Source organism: Mustela putorius, unplaced genomic scaffold (assembly GCF_011764305.1).
Source record: "Mustela putorius furo isolate JIRA1106 unplaced genomic scaffold, ASM1176430v1.1 tig00003896_pilon_pilon_pilon, whole genome shotgun sequence".
NCBI lineage: Eukaryota > Metazoa > Chordata > Mammalia > Carnivora > Mustelidae > Mustela > Mustela putorius.
The window spans coordinates 13,294,416-13,302,797 of NW_025422045.1; positions in this window are offsets into that span (position 1 = coordinate 13,294,416).

Consider the following 8,382-nt stretch of genomic DNA (forward strand, 5'->3'; position numbering starts at 1 on the left):
TTGGGGTGGGGGGTGGGGTTGACCGTCGCGGCTGAAGATGGGCCGGGTCTTGGGATCAGAATCCTCCTGTAGGGGCGTGCACTTCGGCAGACGTGTTCTGAGTTCTTTCCTCGCTGCCCCTTCCCCTCCGCACCAAGTGTCTCCATTTTCGGCTGGCGGAGGGAAGGCATCAGAAACCCCCCCGCAACCCCCCCACGTCAGACCCCATGATTCGAAACTGGTTGCCAGACCCTTCCTTCTTATGGGGTAGCAGTAGCGTCTCCCAGGGTCGCTAGGGCTCATGGCGGTGAGGATGGCTATCTGACGCAGTAGACAAAGCGGGGCAGACTAGTTAAGAAAGTTCTGGTCTCACCCATCCTCCACCGCATCTGGATGTGTAACGGGGTCCCCAGCGAGGGTTTCCCAGGAGGGCTGGGGAGGCTTAGGCACAGACAGGAGATGCCTTGTTCCTCCTCTGAGCCGGCACCGGGAAGCCCTGCAGGGGCTAGGGGTTAGGGGTGGCACTTCCAAAGGGTGGACACTTGGAAGGAGATCGGAAAGCCAGATAGTCCCCAGAGAGGGGCGTGAAGGCATGTGCCACTGTGGTTGGGGGCTGACTTTTGGAAAACATCCTGGCAGTGGATGCAGCACCTGTGAGGCCAGGAGGCTGGGACCTCTGGGCAGTCGTTGGCACCGCCTAGATGATGGGCTCCTCTGTCACCTCTTCCAAATGCTAAACGTCCACCCTTTCTCCACTTCACTGGATCTGGAAAAGAAGAGAGGGAAAATGCTCATCCTTCTTGGAGACAAGAAGATTCCTCTGCTCCATATTGTCAAAGAAAAAAAAAAATCCAGGACGGCAATGTCCAGTGACCATGTTCTGATTCTCAGCAGAGTTAGAGGCAGGGAGCTGAAACTCTTTTTCATCAATGGGCTATGGGCCCTGGAGTCACTGAGGCTCTCTAGCCTGCTTGTAATTAGTTCTGGGGAACTGGGAGAGTGAGATTTTGCTACCCCCTGGTGTCCACTCTATAAATGTTGCCCAGCAGCTGGTTACAAGGCCAGCACTTAGGAAACTTTCTTAGAGGATATATTATGAATCTTATTCACTTGTTTCAAATCCGGCTAACCCATTTCCAGTGTTTTTTTTAAAAACTATTTTTAAGGGGTGCCTGGGTGGCTCAGTGGGTTAAAGCCTCTGCCTTCGGCTCAGGTGGGATCGAGCCCCACATGGGGCTCTCTGCTCAGCAGGGAGCCGCTTCCTCCTCTCTCTCTGCCTGCCTCTCTGCCTACTTGTGATCTCTGTCTGTCAAATAAATAAAATCTTTAAAAAAACTATTTTAAAAAAGATTTTATTTATTAGAGAGAGAGAATGAGAGCAGGCATGAGAAGAGAATGGTCAGAGGGAGAAGCAGACACACTGCTGAGCAGGAAGCCGGATGCTGCACTTGATCCCAAGTCTCCAGGATCATGACCTGAGTGGAAGGCAGTTGCTCAACGGACTGAGCCACCCCAGGGGTCCACCCATTTCCAGTGTTGAGAAAGAGCCTGAACTTTCTGTAGAATCTTACATTCCTTATACTCAAACAAATTGAGAAACAGTTGGTAGAATCCAAGCAAGGTTCCTGCAATTAGGAAGTGGAATATAAATTAAGCTGGCTCTGGGAGTCCATGAACTCCTGGAGAAAAAAGAGTGTATCATTTTTTTCCCCTATGGAAAAATGAGAGCCACTGAAAGTTTTTGAACCCAAAGGGGATGGAATTTGGATGCAACGTCTGGGATCCAGTTACTTCTTTCCAGGAGCTGTTTTGATCTGTACTAAAGGAGAAAGGCTTATTTTATTAAGTAAAGTGACATGTATACTTACAGCAGTTAGTCCCTTTTTCCCAGAATGTAGGCTCTTTAAGAGAGAGTGTGTGTGTCTGTACGGTAGATGGTATGTTGATGAGTATGTTTTGGGGAGATGCGAAGGGGAGAGATTATAGGGGAAGAATTGGAGCTTGGGAACAGTGCAGGCTTAGAAGCCTTCTCTTGCATTCACAAACCAGCCTCACATGTTTCACCGATTTCAGATTTTTTGGAGCTTACCAAACTCCCACTTTATAGACAAAATCCTGGCTTTTGAAGTTAAATAACTTGCTGGAAGCTACGCAGTAAGTAGAAAAGCCAAAATTTAAGCCTGGGCAGTCTGACTCCAGAGCCTTCACTCTTGACCACTAAGTTATAAGGTTTCATCTAAGCTGTCAGAACCCATAAAAGAAGAACTTTGAACACTACCTCACCTTTTCTACCACCTACCCCCATCATGTTCAAAAGTGCTTAATTTTGTAATAGCCAGTGCTGAAAGAGTTTCTAAAAGTGACAGATATGTCCCTGTGGGTAAGATAATAAAAATCCTTTTCTTTTTCTGGACTTGGTCTAGAATAAATAATAGTTAAAATAATCCCCAAGAAATTTCCAATATGGTTTTGATAGGGAAGTAGTGTTATCCAAACATGAGAGAAAATGGGTGGAAGAAACATTTGGATCTGTAATGTTTATTACCTGGCTTCCGTACACCAAGAGATGTACTTGGCCTTCCACGTAGGGCTGGGGCTGTAGGCTGCTCACTATTTGTCCGCTTAGAGCATAGCAGTGACCAGGGCCCCGCTTTGGTCCCATGCCTCAAGGCTAGGGGAATTAATGAAGAACCACAAAAGAGAGTTTTAGAGACAGGAAGGCATGGACTTGAGAGAACATGTTCTTGTTACCTTCGCGATCCAAGGAAACTGGGGCCAAGCCTTATTTATGTATAGGATAAGAAATTTGTGCAGTATACAGGTATATATGTAAATTCAATTTTTTGTTGAATTCCTTCTTAATTTTGGCTTTATTTTATTGGTAATATTCTTTTAAAGGTGTACAATTTGTTTTCTCTGAGCTAGGTGTCATCAGAGTCCACACGGCCACCACCATCTCGCCTGTGGTGGTGCATTGCTTCCCATGCTGGTTTCTCTGTTCTACTCTTACCTCCTAAGAAGCCATTCTCTGCACCCTACCCAGGACATTTTCTAAAAATTCCAATCAGGGGCACCTGGGAAGCTTAATTGGTTTAGGGTTTGACTCTTGATTTGGCTCAGGCCACGGTCTCAGGGGTGATGGGATCAAGCACCGTGTGAGCTCCACGTTCTGTGGGTAGTCTGCCTGAGAGTCAGTCTCTCTCTCTCTCCTTATGCCCCTCCTCCCGCACCTGTGCTCTCGCTCTCTAAAAATAAATAAATCTTAAAACAACAACAACCAACTCCAATCATCTCCTTTCAACCTCTTCTAATGGCTTCACATTTGCATAGGGATCTGCCTATCTCTCTAGCCTGTTCCCTCAGTGCTCCCCCTGAGAGAGCACTCGTGGGAAGGCCATAGTGGCCTTCTTTCAGTTCTTTAAGCATGCCTTGCTTATTCCTAATTTGGGGACTTCTTGTCTTTTCCTTCTACCTGGATGCTCCCTTTTACAATTCCAGGGGCTGACTCTCATCCTTCCAGAATTTTACTGAAGTGTTGCATTTTTAAATGTCTTCCATGATCACCTGATTGAAAGTGGTCTCTCACCCATTGTCCCTCTCATGATGTTATTTTGTTTTGTTGTCGTCACAGTATTTCTCTCTCTTTGATGATGTACTTGGTTGGTTATGTCCTGTGTCTCATAATAGGCCCACCCACGGCACCACATGTCATTTGAAAATAAGCTCCATGAAGACGAGGACTTTGTCTATTTTGTCACTGCTCTATCCTAGATAGTGTCTGACCAGGTCCCAAACGATATCCTTAATCCAAGTGAAAACTGTAAGGGGAGCAGAAAGCTCCACAGAACAGGAACAGAGGTGGGAATAAGTGAGAGGTAGAAACCAGGAGCGAGTGGGGCCTAATGCCTGGAGTCTGCTTAACTTTGCTTTCTTCCTGGACTTAGCCCTCACAAGTTCTTTGTCCGTGGTTGATATTTGCATGTGGAAAATACACAGGATAGAACTAAAACCAAATGTGGGGTGCAGCCACTGTGGAACAGAGTATGGAGGTTCCCCCCAGTTAAAAATAGGATTACCATATGATCCAGCAATTCCATCACTGGGTATTTCTCTGAAGAAAACAAAAACACAAATTCGAAAAGATAGCTATGCCCCTATGTTCACTGTAGTGTTATTTACAATAGCCAGGGTATAGAAACAACCTAAGTGTCCATCAATGGATTAAAGAATAAAGAAAGTGTGGCTTGTTTATATAAAATTGATATATTGAATAATATATCATAAAAATAAATATATAAATAATATACAATATATATAAAATATGAAATAGATAAATAAATATATAAATATATAAAAATAAATCTCGCCATTTGCTATAACATGGATGGATCTTGGGGGCATTGTATGAAGTGAAGTAAGTCAGAGAAAGACAAATATCATGTGATCTCAGTTACATGTGGAATCTAAAACACACACACACACAGACACACACACACACAGGAGCACACAGATACAGAGAACAGACTGGTGGCTGCCAGGGGTGGAGGGTGGGCAAAATGGGTGAAGGGGGTCACAAGGTACAAACTTCCAATTATAAAATAAATAAGCCATGGAGACGTAATGTACAGCATGGTGACTGTTTAATATACTATACTGCATATTTGAAAGTTTCTAAGAGTAGATCTTAAAAGTTCTCACCACAAGAAAAAAATGTTGTAACTCTTTGTGATGACGGTTGTTAACTGGACTTGTGGTGATCATTTTGCAAACAATTATACTTCAATTAAAAAAAGAAACCAAATATGGAAATGTCATCTGGATCAGTTGTAGTTTCACTGGGCTAGATGAATCTGGAGGAGGCGTGGTTTGGAGAGGATGTTCTAGAAGGGTTCCAAATTCACTTATAGACTTTATTAGTGGACCAGGCCAGAGACTCTTTTACATAGCTGTAGTTCGTTTGAAAACACAGTTTTACATTCTGGTTTCTTCACGGAACATTCCCCATGCACATTCCTGTGCATCAATATACTTCTCGTACATTTGTCTTCAGCCAGAGTGGTAGCTTGCTTCTTCAGTAAGCACTAAGCACTTACCCGTCATCTGTTTAGTCACTCTCAATTTTAAGGAGTTTGTATTATTTCTAACTTTTCTCTGTTACACAGAGTATAAACAGATACGCATACGTCTATTCCTCCCCGCTTTGAAATATTTTCACTTAGCATATGTTACCAAGTGCAATTATTGGATCAAAGAGTAGGAGCCATTTTATAGCTCTTGTTATTGTCTGGCAAAGCAATATTTGGAGGGCAAGGGTCATGAAACTCCTTTAACAGACTTAAGAGATTGAGCAAAGAAGAATTGGATTTATTCTGAATGGCTCACAGTGAGTTGCTGTAGTGACAGAGATGTAGATTAGTTTCTATATAGGGCAATTTGAAACATTTAAAGCTGCCAGGAAATGGCACAGGCTGTCTCCGCAGGTAGTAGATTCCTCCCTTCTGGAAAATTTTAAGCGTAACGAGAGAGTTTTTAAAAAATTGTTTTATAAGCTTTCCAGATTTGCAATCTGTGTATTTTCCTAGCCCCATTCCTTTGCTCTGAAAACAAAGTTTGTTAAACAAACACTTATGAAGACTGAACATGTGCCAGGTATATCTAGAGGCAGACTGACCCTCGTTGGCAGCCTCCCAGCAGCGTCCTCCAGGAGCCCGAAGTCTGGGAATTACAACAACATGAAGTCATGCTTCCACCCCAACCCCAACTTCAGAACTGCTAAACGTGTGGGTTCAAATTTGTCTCCAGTTCCGTGACTGTGCTCCTTTTCCGTGCTCATTGTCTACTTCCAGGTCTCTGCCCATATTCCATGTTTCTTAACTCCCCTTATTCTAGAACTTTCTCTCTATGCTGTGCCATGTCTCTGAAGGCTCCCAAGCCAAACCCAGTACCTAAGTGGTTGATTCCAAGTAACTGTTACATTGTCTTGTTTTTTTTTTTTTTAAATTTCTGCCAGAAGATATCTGCATTTAAAATGGTAATTTTTTTTCAAAGATTTTATTTATTTATTTGAGAGAGAGAGAAATCATGAGGGTGGGGAGGGGCAGAGGGAGAGGGAGAAGCAGAGTCCTCACTGAGTGGGGGGCCTGATGTGGGGCTCGATCCCAGGACTGCAGGATCCTGAGCTTAAGGCAGATAGACACTTAAACGCCTGAGCCGCCCAGGTATCCCTAAAATTAGGATTTTTTTTTTTTTTAAATGATGAGTTTTTGTCCCCGGAGTATCTGCTGGAATACAGCACTTCTAATTCCAGTAATGTAAATTTACCTCCTCACAATGAACATACTGGGTGTTTTTTACTCTCTCTGTCTTCCAAGCAAGCAGCCTGGTTTATTGAAGGGAACAGTTGCTTAACAATCTGTTGGTTTGGGGTTTTGTTTTTTTAAGTCACCTACCTAGTAAAAATGTAGTCTTAAAACTCCAGATTTGGCCAGGGAAGAAAAGCCCCTATTGAAGATGAAGACTCAACCATAGTCTCTGAGTTTGATTTCCTCTTGGAGTGTGTTTTGCTGAATTTCTCTACCAACACCACACTGGTCTCGGGGATGTCCTGCTCCCCTTTCAAGGTTTCTCCAGCATGCAAGACAGCAGAATGACCCACCCAGAGGCAGCACAGGGCAGTGGCAGGAGGGCACTGAGGAGAGATGCAGTTCCAGGCTCTGCACTGGGACGAACACGGAAGTGAGGCCTTGAGACTGAGCCTGGGTCACTGCATTGTCGTCAGTGACCACCCTCCCTTCTGAGGGCTCAGTAAGACCAGCAAACGTGGGAACACCAGCAAATACAATCATCAAAGCTCACTGTTCATTGTGTCAATACAAGCAGTGCAGAGAACAGACCGGGTTCGTAAAAATGTCCTTTTGGTGCTCAGGAAAAATATTCAGAAGGCTACTTTGGTTTTTTAAATTTTTGAAGTTTATGTTCCCTACAGTAAGGATGCAAACCAGAAGCCCAGTTCTTCCTTAAGCCTTTATGGGTTTTTAAAAAATTTTATGTATGTATGTGTATATTTATTTAATTATCTATTAAGTAATCTCTACCCCCAGTGTGGGGCTTGAACTCACAACCCTGATATCAGGAGTTGCATGTTATACCAACTGAGCCAGCCAGGCACCCCTTTAAGCTTTTATGTTTAACTTACAAACAAGTACATTTTAATAATCTCTTTAAAGGATTGTATTTGATGATTATTTGTTACTATTTATAAATGCAGTTAATAAGACTATTTTAAACATTAAAAATATATTTTATACACTTGACATATTCCTGTCTTTATAAAGCAATTCAGTCATCTGGCAAACCAAGGCATTCCTGAATACCTGAAATACTAAAATCTAAACAATTTGTAAATATGATGATTCAATTCTTATTTCCTTTAATGTTCCCAAATGAATTTTATTATTTTTATTTTTTTATCAAAGCCCATTTTAAAAGAAAGTTCTACTTCAAATCACACATCTAGGGTGCTTGGGTGGCTCAGTCGGTTAAGTGTCTGCCTTTGGCTCAGGTAGTGTTCTCAGGGTCCTGGGATGGAGTCCCACATTGAGCCCTACATTGGGCTCCCTGTTATTCGGGGAGCCTGCGTCTCCCTCTCCCTCGGCCTGCAGCTCCCCCTGCTTGTGCACACGCCTCCCTCTCTCTGTCAAATAAATAAATAAAATCTTAAAAACAAAACAAACCACACATCTAAACCAATTATGCATTTTATTTTTTTAAGGTTTTGTTTATTTATTTGAGAGAGAGAGAGAGGGACAGGGAGCGTAAGCAGGGAAAGGGGCAGAAGGAGAAGCTGACACCCTCCTGATCAGGGAGTCCAATGTGGGACTTGATCCCCAGACCCTGGAATCATGACCTGAGCCGGAGGCAGAGGCTTAACCAACTAAGTCACCCAGGTGCCTCCCCAGTTACACATTTTAAATTAGAATTGCAAGACCTGTTAGTTACTGTAGCAAGAGAAATTTTTAAAAATACTGCGAATACCTAGAATACCAAATACGCACACATTTCTTAATACAAACCTATTAACGCTATGTGTTTGATTGTTTTAAATATTTCTATCATTAATTTAAAAATTTCTGAATGTTAAAACAAACTTACCTACTAAGGAAGAACTGTGTCATCCCAGATGGCTGGGGAGCCCCTTCCCAAGTAACTTTTTGGAAACATGTTCTCAGTGGCCCTGCAGAGATTTTGTTCCAGGACTTTTGGGGGGGGGCTCTTCTCAGGCCCCTAACTGCCCCATGGAACTCTCTTCCATGGATGCTGTGTCATTACTCTCTGAATGGGCCGGTTCCTCAGTCCAAGGCCCCCTAGGTTCAAGTTACAACTCATCTAATTCTTCAGCCTACA